Source organism: Oncorhynchus masou, chromosome 30 (genome assembly GCF_036934945.1).
Source record: "Oncorhynchus masou masou isolate Uvic2021 chromosome 30, UVic_Omas_1.1, whole genome shotgun sequence".
NCBI classification, from domain to species: Eukaryota; Metazoa; Chordata; class Actinopteri; order Salmoniformes; family Salmonidae; genus Oncorhynchus; species Oncorhynchus masou.
In genome coordinates, this window is record NC_088241.1 from 17,912,464 (window position 1) to 17,926,964 (window position 14,501).

The 14,501-nt window shown below is 42.3% G+C and overlaps 1 pseudogene; it reads right to left on the reverse strand.

Moving 5' to 3' along the window:
• The window catches only part of LOC135521602 (protein PTHB1-like), a 246,567-nt pseudogene that overhangs the window by 205,200 nt on the left and 26,866 nt on the right, over positions 1-14,501 (reverse strand).

The following is a 14,501-nucleotide window of genomic DNA, read 5'->3' on the forward strand; positions in this document are numbered from 1 at the left end:
CACATTTCAGGCTTCAAACATAAAGATATAAAACTGTATTTTTTGTGAAGAATCAACAACAAGTGGGACATAATCATGAAGTGGAACGACATTTATTGGATATTTCAAACTTTTTTAACAAATCAAAAACTGAAAAAAATGGGCGTGCAAAATTATTCAGCCCCTTTACTTTCAGTGCAGCAAACTCTCTCCAGAAGTTCAGTGAAGATCTCTGAATGATCTAATGTTGACCTAAATGACTAATGATGATAAATACAATCCACCTGTGTGTAATCAAGTCTCCGTATAAATGCACCTGCACTGTGATAGACTCAGAGGTCCGTTAAAAGCGCAGAGAGCATCATGAAGAACAAGGAACACACCAGGCAGGTCCGAGATACTGTTGTGAAGAAGTTTAAAGCCGGATTTGGATACAAAAAGATTTCCCAAGCTTTAAACATCCCAAGGAGCACTGTGCAAGCGATAATATTGAAATGGAAGGAGTATCAGACCACTGCAAATCTACCAAGACCTGGCCGTCCCTCTAAACATTCAGCTCATACAAGGAGAAGACTGATCAGAGATGCAGCCAAGAGGCCCATGATCACTCTGGATGAACTGCAGAGATCTACAGCTGAGGTGGGAGACTCTGTCCATAGGACAACAATCAGTCGTATATTGCACAAATCTGGCCTTTATGGAAGAGTGGCAAGAAGAAAGCCATTTCTTAAAGATAGCCATAAAAAGTTTTGTTTAAAGTTTGCCACAAGCCAGCTGGGAGACACACCAAACATGTGGAAGAAGGTGCTCTGGTCAGATGAAACCAAAATCGAACTTTTTGGCAACAATGCAAAACGTTATGTTTGGCGTAAAAGCAACACAGCTCATCACCCTGAACACACCATCCCCACTGTCAAACATGGTGGTGGCAGCATCATGGTTTGGGCCTGCTTTTCTTCAGCAGGGACAGGGAAGATGGTTAAAATTGATGGGAAGATGGAAGGAGCCAAATACAGGACCATTCTGGAAGAAAACCTGATGGAGTCTGCAAAAGACCTGAGACTGGGACGGAGATTTGTCTTCCAACAAGACAATGATCCAAAACATAAAGCAAAATCTACAATGGAATGGTTCAAAAATAAACATATCCAGGTGTTAGAATGGCCAAGTCAAAGTCCAGACCTGAATCCAATCGAGAATCTGTGGAAAGAACTGAAAACTGCTGTTCACAAATGCTCTCCATCCAACCTCACTGAACTCGAGCTGTTTTGCAAGGAGGAATGGGAAAAAATGTCAGTCTCTCGATGTGCAAAACTGATAGAGACATACCCCAAGCGACTTACAGCTGTAATCGTAGCAAAAGGTGGCGCTATGAAGTATTAACTTAAGGGGCATGAATAATTTTGCACCCACCATTTTTCAGTTTTTGATTTGTTAAAAAAGTTTGAAATATCCAATAAATGTCGTTCCACTTCATGATTGTGTCCCACTTGTTGTTGATTCTTCACAAAAAATACAGTTTTATATATTTATGTTTGAAGCCTGAAATGTGGCAAAAGGTCGCAAAGTTCAAGGGGGCCGAATACTTTCGCAAGGCACTGTATGTTTTGTTTATTCCATGTGTAACTCTGGGTTGTTGTATGTGTCGAATTTCTATGCTTTAGCTTGGTCAGGTCACAGTTGCAAATGAGAACTTGTTCTCAACTAGCCTACCTGGTTAATTAAATAAAGGTGAAATAAAAAAAATTAAAAATAAAAATGTCTGGGATGAGCGCTTGCTACAGAGACAGAGAGAACGTCAGGATATACAAGTCTGTATGTGTAGCCTTCATATTGTGTGTGTTTGGTTTTACTATCCTTGTGGGGACCAGAAGTCCTCACAAGAATCGTAAAAACAAAGAAAGTTGGGACAAGTGGGGACATTTTGCCGGTCGCCACAAGGAAAAGGGCTATTTTAGGCTTAGGGATTAGGTTTAGGGTTATAATTGGGGTTAGGTTTAGGAGTTAGGATTAGGGGTTAAAGTTCGAGCTTGGTTGTGCTTCTACATCTGTGTTGCTTGCTGCTTGGGGTTTTAAGATGGGTTTCTGCTGATGTAAAAAGGGCTTTATAAATACATTTGAAGTGTTAGAGAAAATAGGATGCTGAGTGGGATTCAATTGTTTGGTCCCCACAAGGACAGTAAAACAAACATCTGTGTCCATTTCAGTGTGTGTGTTTTTGTGTGTGTGTATATGTGTTCACCGATGTGTTGTCCATGTTAGTGGAGACTTTGGCTATAACAGTCAGATCCTCATCTGTCGCTGCTACAGGAAGAATATCTACAACAGAGAAGAAGAAAGAGTCAGGAAATAACCTACAATACACACAAAGGATGTTCACGGTGTGTGTCTGTGTGTCCTACCAGCCTGGGTCCTGGTGGTCTGTCTGATGACGCTCTACAGACTCGTCCTCTCAGTGTCAATCTGGGAGCAGTCCTGTTTGCGGGCGTCCACCTTGGGCGTGGAGAAGAAGGAGGGGTCTGTGCCCATGTAGGAACACTGCAGGTGGCCCTCATTGCTCAGGGTCACCACCACACCCTTCAGGTCCCTATGGGGGGGTTGAAACATCTGCCTGAGTCAGAAACAGAAAACTGCTACAGTGTATGTTTTGTGTGAGGAAAGAAACAGTTTCATAGCAGCTTTTTACCACCCATCATTCAGAGATCGAACAAGAATGAAATGGACAGAAGAAAAAATGAGTTAGGTGATGCAGTGTGTGTGTGTGTGTGTGTGTGTGTGTGTGTGTGTGTGTGTGTGTGTGTGTGTGTGTGTGTGTGTGTGTGTGTGTGTGTGTGTGTGTGTGTGTGTGTGTGTGTGTGTGTGTGTGTGTGTGTGTGTGTGTGTGTGTGTGTGTGTGTGTGTGTGTGTGTTGCAGATGTGTTGTGGTGCCAGGGCAGTGAGGCAGTAACACACAGGGGTTTCCAGCCCAGAGGAGTAGTAAGTAGTAACACACAGAGGAGTAGTAAGTAGTAACACACAGAGGAGTAGTAAGTAGTAACACACAGAGGAGTAATAAGTAGTAACACACAGAGGAGTAGTACGTAGTAACACACAGAGGAGTAGTAAGTAGTAACACACAGAGGAGTAGTAAGTAGTAACACACAGAGGAGTAGTAAGTAGTAACACACAGAGGAGTAGTAAGTAGTAACACACAGAGGAGTAGTAAGTAGTAACACACAGAGGAGTAGTAAGTTGTAACACACAGAGGAGTAGTAAGTAGTAACACACAGAGGAGTAGTAAGTAGTAACACACAGAGGAGTAGTAAGTAGTAACACACAGAGGAGTAGTAAGTAGTAACACACAGAGGAGTAGTAAGTAGTAACACACAGAGGAGTAGTAAGTAGTCACATACAGAGGAGTAGTAAGTAGTAACAAACCCCCTTTTACTGCTGCAGGGGCACATTCACAACTACTCCCTCTCCCCTCCAAAACAACCAGCCCTCCCCCATTTCTAAAGCCCCCATATGTAGCAGCAGCCCTGCCACCACAGGGAGGGGGGGGGATTGACCTACCCAACCTACCCACTCAGCCATCCAAATTAAAATGTTATCACTATAACACCATTCTATCAAAGTGCTTGTGTGTGTGTTTCAGTTCAAGCCTTCCATTTCCCTTTTGTCCACATGCAAGGTATTTGTCATTGTTATTTAATCATTATTCAAACCAGATAGTCTAAATGAGATAAGTTATTTGTCCCCCCACCCCAGGGAGACCTACAGCGGGTCTCTTGATAACGATGAGCAATAATGACTGGATAAAAAACATGATTCAAATACTGAGCTATATTGCATGCAAAAACAAATTTGGGAAATTCTATTTTATAGTAATACAAGTTCCATGGGAGAAAGATTTTGTTTAGCAAGTGATCCAAATAATTAACACTCCCACAATTTCTTATGAATGAAGTAGTCAAACATTTAGTATTTGGTCCAATATTCCCAGCACGCAATGATTACATCAAGCTTGTCACTCTACAAACTTGTTGGATGAATTTGTAGTTTGTTTGGTTGTGTTTCAGATTACTTAGTGCCCAATAGAAATGAATGGTAAATAATGTATTGTGTCATTTTGGAATCACTTTTATTGTACACTTACAGTTGAAGTAGGAGGTTTACATACACTTAGGTTGGAGTCATTAAAACTCGTTTTTCAACCACTCCACTAATTTCTTGATAACAAACTATAGTTTTGGCAAGTCGGTGAGGAAATCTACTTTGTGCATGACACAAGTCATTACTCCAACAATTGTTTACAGACAGATTATTTCACTTATAATTCACTGTATCACAATTCCAGTGGGTCAGAAGTTTACACACACTAAGTTGACTGTGCCTTTAAACAGCTTGGAAAATTCCAGAAAATGATGTCATGTATTTAGAAGCTTCTGATAGGCTAATTGACATAATTTGAGTCAATTGGAGGTACCTGTGGATGTATTTCAAGCCTACCTTCAAACGCAGTGCCTCTTGGCTTGACATCATGGGAAAAATCAAAAGAAATCAGCCAATACCTCAGAAAAAATATTGTAGACCGCCCCAAGTCTGGTTCATCCTTGGGAGCAATTTCCAAATGACTGAAGGTACCAGGTTCATCTGTACAAACAATAGTACGCAAGTATAAACACCATGGGACAACACAGCTGTCATACCGCTCAGGAAGGAGACACATTCTGTCTCCAAGAGATTAACGTACTTTGGTGCGAAAAGTGCAAATCAATCCCAGAACAACAGCAAAGGACCTTGTGAAGATGCTGGAGGAAACAGGTACAAAAGTATCTATATCCGCAGTTAAACGAGTCCTATATCGACATAACCTGAAAGGCCGCTCAGCAAGGAAGAAGCCACTGCTCCAAAATTTCCATAAAAAAGCCAGGCTAAGGTTTGCAACTGCACATGGGGACAAACATCGTACTTTTTGGAGAAATGTTCTCTGGTCTGATGAAACAAAAATAGAACTGTTTGGCCATAATGACCACCGTTATGTTTGGAGGAAAAAGGGGGAGGCTTTCAAGCTGAAAACACCATCCCAACTGTGAAGCACAGGGGTGGTTAGCATCATGTTGTGGGGGGTGCTTTGCTGCAGGAGGGAATGGTGCACTTCACAAAATAGATGGCATCATGAGGCAGGAAAATTATGTGGATATATTGAAGCAACATCTCAAGACATCAGTCAGGAAGTTAAAGCTTGGTCGCAAATGGGTCTTCCAAATGGACAATGACCTCAAGCATGCTTCCAAAGTTGTGGCAAAATGGCTTAAGGACAACAAAGTCAAGATATTGGAGTGGCCATCACAAAGCCCTGACCTCAACCCTACAGAAAATGTGTGGGCAGAACTGAAAAGGCGTGTGCGAACAAGGAGGCCTACAATCCTGACTCAGTTACACCAGCTCTGTCAGGAGGAATGGGCCAAAATTCACACAATATATTGTGGGAAACTTGTGGAAGGCTACCTGAAATGTTTGACCCAAGTTAAACAATTTAAAGGCAATGCTACAAATACTAATTGAGTGTACTGTATGTAAACTTCTGACCCACAGGGAATGTGATGAAATAAATAAAAGCTGAAATAAATCATTCCCTCTATTATTCTGACAATTCACATTCTTAAAATAAAGTGGTGATCCTAACTGACCTAAGACAGGGAATTTTTACTAGGTTTAAATGTCAGGAATTGTGAAAAACTGAGTTTAAATGTATTTAGCTAAGGTGTATGTAAACTTCCAACTCCAACAAAAATATAAACGCAACATGTAAAGTGTTGTTCCCATGTTTCATGAGCTGAAATAAAAGATTCCAGAAATTTTTCATACTCACAAAAAGGTTATTTCTTTCAAAGTATGTGCACAAATTTGTTTACATCCCTGTTAGTGAGCATTTCTCCTTTGTCACAGATAATCTATCCACCTGACAGGTGTGGCATATTAAGAAGCTGATTAAACAGCATGATCATTACACAGGTGCACCTTGTGCTGGGGACAATAAAAGGCTACTTTAAAATGTGCAGTTTATTCACACAACACAATGCCAGAGATGTCTCAAGTTTTGAGGGAGTATGCAATTGGCATGCTGATTTAATTTTAATTTTACCTTTATTTAACCAGGCAAGTCAGTTAAGAACAAATTCTTATTTTCAATTACGGCCTGGGAACAGTGGGTTAACTGCCTGTTCAGGGGCAGAACAACAGATTTGTACCTTGTCAGCTCGGGGGTTTGAACTCGCAACCTTCCAGTTACTAGCCCAACGCTCTAGCCACTAGGCTACCCTGCCGCACCAGAGCTTTTGCCAGAGAATTGAATGTACATTTCTCTACCATAAGCCACCTCCAACATTGATTTTAGAGAATTTGGCAGTATGTCTAACCGGCCTCACAACCCCAGAACACATGTATGGCGTTGTGTGGGCGAATGGATTGCTGACGTTAACGTTGTGAACAAAGTGTCCCATGTAGGCATAAGCTACGGACAACAAATACAATTTTATTGATGGCAATTTGAATGCACAGAAATACCTTGACGAGATCCTGAGGTCCATTGTGAGGCCAATTTTTTTAAAGGTATCTGTATTCCAAGTCATCCATGAATTATTATTATTTTTTTTTTTTGGGGGGGGGGGGGGTTTACACCCTTTTCTCCCCAATTTCATGGTATCCAATTGTTGGTAGTTACTATCTTGTCTCATCGCTACAACTCCCGTACGGGCTCGGGTGAGACGAAGGTCGAAAGTCCTCCGAAACACAACCGAACCAAGCCCTGCTTCTTAACACAGCGCACATCCAACCCGGAAGCCAGCCGCACCAATGTGTCAGAGGAAACACTGTGCACCTGGCGACCTTGTTAGCGTGCACTGCGCCCTGCCCGCCACAGGAGACGCTAGTGCGCGATGAGACAAGGATATCCATACCGGCCGAACCCTCCCTAAACCCGGACAATTGTGCGTCGCCCCACGGACCTCCCGGTCGCGACAGAGCCTGGGCGCGAACCAAGAGTCTCTGGTGGCACAGCTAGCAACACAATGCCAGATATAAACGCCCTAGATCACTGCGACACCCATATAAAATCGCCTACATATGCACCGAGCTTTTCTGATGCTTTAAGAAAACTGTTTGATTAAATAATGAAGACACACAAATGACTCAAGAGCCTGATGGTGAGTGTTAAAAAAAGAAAAAGACATCGAGTGCCTGGCGCACGTTGTCTTGCTCTCCTCCCTACTGCAGCGAAAAGTGTGCTGTTATTGCGCATCAACATCTTTTCAGCCATTTCGTTTCAGACTTGTTTGACTGAAAAGTTCTGTTACCGAAATCCCTCATGTGTTTACAAAAAACATTCCCGATTCCATCAACCCTTGCTTTCTTTACGTGAAACATGTCAGCATCGCAGGCGACCAATACATTGATAACAAACTCTGAACACAGTAATGTCTTCAGAAAAACGGATGCGGAGGACGTGAAAAAGAACGGGCAAATGTTTAATGCTCAGGAGGAAAAGAGGCAGTCAGAGCTGTGGAAGACATTTCACTTAGTTGTGGAAACGAATAAAGATTTAAAAAAGGAGAGTATAGGAGCAATAACATCGGTGTACCAGAGAGTATATTCTAATGAGAAAAAAACTAAGCTTTTATTACAGCAGACTAAAAACAATTACATGCATTTGTGAAATGCAGTTTATTTATTGTTTAGACTAATTATTCAAAGCTCCCTTTGTTATTTAATTTTAAAACTAAAATGCTTGATTGCATTTGGAAGCATGAATGTCTTGTATGCTATGTGATGACATGAACAAATGAATGACTGATTGATTCAGTGCATTCAGAAAGTGTTCAGACCCTTTCCCCACATTTAGTTACTTTACAGCCTTATTCTAAAATTGATTCAATTATAATTTCTCATCAACCTTCACACAATACCGCAAAATGACAAAGCGAAAACAGGTTTATAGAAATGTTTGCAAATGTATTTTTAAAAAAAACAACAGAAATAGCTTATTTACGTAGAGTAAGTTTCCATTGATCATTCTTGAGATGTTTCTACAACTTGATTGGATTCCACCTGTGGTAACTTCAATTGATTGGACATAACTTGGAAAGGCACACACCTGGGGCGGCAGGTAGCCTAGTGGTTAGAACTTTGGGCAAGTAACCGAAAGGTTGCTGGATTGAATCCCCAAGCTGACAATCTGTCGTTCTGCACCTGAACAAGGCAGTTAACCCACTGTTCCCCAGGAGGCTGTCACTGTATATAAGAATTTGCCCTTAACTGACTTGCCTGGTTAAATAAAGGTTAAATAAAAAAACTAAGTCCCACAGTTGAGAACAAAAACCAAGCCATGCGGTCAAAGGAATTGTCCATACAGCTCTGAGACAGGATTGTGTCGAGGCACAGAACTGGGGAAGTGTACCAAAACATTTCTGCAGCACTGAAGGTCCCAAAGAAAATCATTATTAAATGGAAGAAGTTTGGAACCACCAAGACTCTTCCTTGAGCTGGCTGCCCAGCCAAACTAAGCAATCGTTGGAGGAGGTGCCTTGGTCAGGGAGGTGACCATGAACCCGATTGTCACTCTGACAGAGTTCCTCTGTGGAGACGTGATAGGTGAGGTTAATTGAATGATAGATGTGTCCTTTTTTGTAGTTAATGTTCAGGCAATAATTAAAAGGATTCCACCCTGTCACTAAAACATTTGGAAATGTGTTTGAATCATAGCAGACAAGGAACAGTGGCAGAGAACTTCTAACCACTATGAATCTAATAGCAGGGAAGGAGGTCTCCCCACCAGAGATGGGAGAAACCGTTGGGCTTGCAGATGGTGTAACATATGGCAGGATATGATAAGCAAAGTATTGGTCTGGATTATTCTTGTATACAATTGATGCATGTGTGTATTATTTTGTCATTTAGGGTGGATTGATAGGTGAGGTTAATTGAATTATTAGAATATTCCGCCCTGAAACATATAATTGTATGGAATTGATTAGAATGTATAAAATCATAATCAATAAATGTGTAGTCCTAGTCAGAATTAGGGTAAAACAATATGTCTTTATGGTATTTTAAATACACTGTCTGAGCTTGGTGCCGACCTGACTAGAGAACGGGGAGTACGTCTCAAGGACAAGGTCACTATCTCTGTCGGCTGGGTAGTGAGACAGACAGTGTGTGCGTAGCAGGACATGTGTGTGCGTCTGTTTGTGTGCATGCGTGTGTGGGTATGTGTGTATGTGCGTCTGTTTGTGTGTGTATGTGTGTGCATATGGTGGGGTGAATGTGTGGGCGTCAGAAGTCAGTATAATAGGAATTGTTTTGTATTCTTGACTTCAGAACGTTCCCGTGAATAAACCTTTTTGACTATTTAGCTGGGCCTCCGACTGTTTCATTCCACCAGGATCTTACACATATTCTGGTTTGCAGACAGAGTAATATAATTAAATTGGGTGATGTACCTGGAGAACATAATTCTCTTATCAAGATGTGAGAACCTTCCAGAAGGACAACCATCTCAACAGCAATCCACCAATCAGGCCTTAATGGTAGAGTGGCCAGACGGAAGCCACTCCTCAATAAAAGGCACATGACAGCCCACTTGGAGTTTGTCAAAAGGCACTAAAGGACTCTCAGACCATGAGAAACAAGATTCTCAGGTCTGATGAAACCAAGATTGAACTCTTTGGCATGAATGCCAAGCGTCACATCTGGAGGAAACCTGGCACCATGCTTACGGTGAAGCATGGTGGTGGCAGCATCATGCTTTGGGGATGTTTTTCAGTGGCAGGGACTGAGAAGCTAGTCAGGATCGAGGGAAAGATGAAAGGAGCAAAGTACAGTGAGACCCTTGATGAAAGCCTGCTCCAGAGTGCTCAGGACCTCAGACTGGGGCAAAGGTTAATCTTCCAACAGCACAACAACCCTAAGCACACAGCCAAGACAACGCAGGAGTGGCTTTGGGATAAGTCTCTGAATGTCCTTGACTGGCCCAGCTCAAGCCCGGACTTGAACCCGATTGAACATCTCTGGAGAGACCTGAAAATAGCTGTGCAGTGACGCTCCCCATCCAACCTGACAGAGCTTGAGAGGATCTGCAGAGAAGAATGAGAGAAACTCCCTAAATACAGGTGTGCCAAGCTTGTAGCGTCATACCCAAGAAGACTCGAGGCTGTAATCGCTGTCAAAGGTGCTTCAAAAAAGTACTGAGTAAAGGGTCTGAATACTTACGTAAATGGGACATTTCCAGACTTTATTTTTAATACATTTGCTATAATGAAACAAAACAACAGTTTTGATTTGTCATTATGGGGTATTGTGTGTAGATTGATGAGGAAAAACATTTGAATCCATTTTAGAATAAGGCTGTAACGTAACAAAACGTGGAAAAAGTCAAGGGGTCTGAATACGTTCTGAATACACTGTATATTGAAATATAGGCCTAAGTAAGTTATGGTATTAAACAGGACATTCAATGATGGTTACACAAGGATACTATACCAAGCCTACTAATGATAACGACATTACTTATTATTAGAATGATCATCATAATAAGTGTAATAATAACAATCAGAAGTAGATCAAGGAAAAGGAGGGTATAGGAGAGAGAACTGCATGCATATTATGTGACAAACAGGTGCTGTTAGATTACAATATTATTTTTCTGCCTGTTTGGAACAGGGTAAACAACACTAAATAAATTAGAAGTAATACCAGTCTGTTCTAATGAAAAAAAAAACTTGTAAAGCCTTTATTACAGCATAGCAAAGATTAAAAACAGACAAATCTGTGAAATTGCTTTATCCGACATTTTGCTGTTGCATGAGGCTTGGTGCTGACGGAATCAGTAGACTATTAAACAAACACTCAAACGGGTAAAAGAAGCAGGATCTATCTTATTTGTGTCACAGCGGTCTAAGGCACTGCATCTCAGTGCTAGAGGCGTCACTACAGACCCTGGTTCGATTCCAGGCTGTATCACAACTGGCAGTGATTGGGAGTCCCATAGGGCGACGCACAATTGGCCCAGTGTCGTCCGGGTTAGGCCGTTGTTGTAAATAAGAATTTGTTCTTAACTGGCTTGCCTAGTTAAATAAAGGTGTCTTGTGCACCATTAAAAAAATTATAATTGCGACTGCTCGACGAAAGAAATCTCGGTTGACCAACAGCCTATCGACCAAACAATCCACTAAATAGGATCAGCTCTACCAAAATGACACAATACATTATTTACCATTCATATAAAACAATATAAAACACAACTAAAACTAACTGCAAATCCACTTGTAGAATCACAATCTTGATTTGCGTACTAGGAATATGGGATCAAATACATGTATGTTAAAGTTTCTAACTTTGGTTTTACTGGGCTATGACCCATAAGTTTCTATCTTCTCTGCTCAGCTGTTCATCTCGTCTAGTCTGGTCAGGTCAGAGTAGATCCACCCAGGGGGGAGTGTATGGTATGAAACAGGAACACTATAGTCGGGGGGCTGAAGAGGAAAAAGCTGAAAGATTCTACAAGCAGTCGGAGGCCCTCGAATTCTCAGACCCCCACAGTTGATTCCATCTGACCCCCACCCCACCACTACCCCCTGAACTCACCTAACCCTACACTCTCAGAGGGTAAGAGAGAGAGAGAGAGAGAGAGAGAGAGAGAGAGAGAGAGAGAAAATAGGCAAAACTATCGTTAATGTTACTGAAACCAGGGGTTAAGGAGAGGACAGGTGGTCTGTGGTCCGGTGACCGCCTGTTAGTTCTCCTCATGGGATCAGCAGTGGACTCATGGCTGTATGAATTATTAAAAACGCACACACATACACAGCATCATTTTTCATCACTGTTTGTGTTGTAAATAATTGTTGTAAATTGCAGTGTGATTATGGCCATTACGCTGCGATGACATTTAGTACTAGAGTCCACCACTCCCTTATCTGTTTTGATTGTCCAGCTGTAAGACATTGTAAAATCATTTCTTCTCAGGGATTTGGGTGGATTTCTCATGGTGATAACCATGACAACTGGTGATCATCAATAATAACACGCTAATAATAACAAACCTGGCATATGGGCTTCATAGAGTGTGTGTGTACGCGAGTATGCCTGTGAGAGTAGAGCTCAGCGGAGTGAGAGAGATAAAAAAAATAAAAAAATTTAACCTTTATTTAACTAGGCAAGTCAATTAAGAACAAATTCTTATTTTCAATGACGGCCTAGGAACAGTGGGTTAACTACCTGTTCAGGGACAGAACGACATATTTGTACCTTGTCAGCTCACTCCGCTCTCTCTCACTCCGCTGAGCTCTACTCTCACAAGCATACTCGCGTACACACACACTCTATGAAGCCTTCTGCAACCCTCTGGTTACTAGTCCAACGCTCTAACCACTAGGCTACCCTACCGCCTCAGAATGAAGGCTATACGTATGTCCTATGTAGAATGTGATCTGTAAGGTTGCGTGGAGGATGAGTGTGTATCTGTGTGTGCTATGCAAATGTATGTGTTTGTTCTGGGAGGACCCAGAGAGAGGCTCATCTAGTTGGTGCTGACAGAAGGGCTCTTTAGAATGGAGCCAACAGAGCAGAGCTACAGAGAGACACACGGGGACACTCATCCATGGAGCTCCATCTGAGTGCTTCCACCCCTCCCTTTCCATTTAGAGTCCCACTCTCCTCTCCTCCTTCCATCCCCAGGTAAAGGCCTACAGGGGTATCTGTTACCTTATCAGATCAGTGGAATCTGAGCACACACTGTGTGTTTAAGTGTATCGGCGTAAAATTACCATCAACTTTGGGGTCCATTTCAGATATGTCAATTGAAGAGATGAGTGGGAATTCATGAATGGAAAAACTACTAACTTCTTCTTTTGTTAAATGTGGGGGTTGGCATTTGAATTTTATTTCCTAAATTGACAGAATAGAAATGATCCAATCCTAGTAACCGTACACAACCACCTAATTCATGGCAACACCAACACACCAAACACAGCAGCAGTGGATGCCATGGTAATGAGTGGGGGTGTAATCACGGGAAGTTAGCGAGCCTGGTACACCAGCAGCATGTTGTTATGGTTACCGACCAGGGTGTTGGTGGTGCCTTTAGACACTGGGAAGAGAAGGAGGGGTCAGAGGTTAGATCAGTCACAGGAGACGCATGAAACTTAATGAAAAGTGCTTTATAAATACAGTCCTTCTATCCATCAGTCATCAATGGGATGTCGATTTACTCTGAGTTGCTTTGGCAGGCAAGAAGCCAGTCCATAAATGATGACAAACCTTAAATGAATATTTAACCATTTAGAAAGCAAAAAGATCTCAAAAGTCATTACAAATTAATTAAACAAGGCCTTGTTCTGGGGTGAGGACGTGTCTTTGAGGTAGAAGATTAATTTGTGAGAACACACATGGTTAAACCCCAGGTTGACCTGAAATGGTCTAGCATGAAAACGCCTTTTGGTTTGGCCACACACACAGAAGCATTTAGAGTGACTGCCACCGTGGGAGATCTGAGAGGCACACGCAACACACGCCTAGCCAACCTCATTGGGATAGAGGGCAGGGGCGGGCAAGGCCAAAATGACAGACACAGTTTATATATGACTCCCTCCATCCACTACATATAGCGCCATTTCTTTTTTTCTCCTCTTTTGCTCCCTCTGGTTCGTTCTGTTCTTCCACTGTGGTCAGGCACTGTATTAATAGCAGCGTATCAGACAGACATGTGGCAATCGTTTCCCTGAACACACCTTACCCTGAGGTGTATCTGTGTGTGTATACTAATTATAAGTGATTATTATCAATGCTGGGGTTAAGTGGCTGTATTATCCCTAGAGGGAAAAACAGAGGATGAGAGAGAGAGAGAGAGAAAGACAGAGAGAGACATAGAGAGAAAGAGGGAGAGGCAAAGAAACGAGGAAGAGAGAGAAAAGGAGAACGCGAGCCAAAAAAGGCAGCTGCATAGCGGAGGGCTAGAGGGGGAAACCTGTGAAATATTGAGAGTGGGCCGGTAAACTGCTAAAGTTCCAGCCAAAACAATGTGAAAGTCAGCAGCCCGGAAAGTTCCTCTCCCTCTCTCTCTCTGTATTGAAAACCAAACCGCAGCAGATTACAATAGCGGGAAGCCATTTGCCATACTATCCGGGTGGCTGCTGAAAACACAACCAGAGAAATCTTTCGAGGACTGTGATCGATGTCACCTGGGATCCTGGCCTTTACAGAGGAACAATGCAAATGGAATGGGAAGTGTGTGTGTGTGTGTGTGTGTGTGTGCGTGTGTATACCAGAGGGAATGGTGCTCATAGGTCAAACACACCTCTATGAGGAATAGCAGGTGCCTCTGGTTTAAAAAACTTTTTTTTAAATCTCTCTCTCAAACACTCTGCTTCCCATCTTCCTCGTCCATCCCTCTCTCATTGCTTTCCTCCCTCCTTTCTCTCACCTATTTCCCTCCTCTCTCTCCCTCCCTCCCCCTTTCTCCCGCTATCCTTCCCTTGCCATCCCCCTCT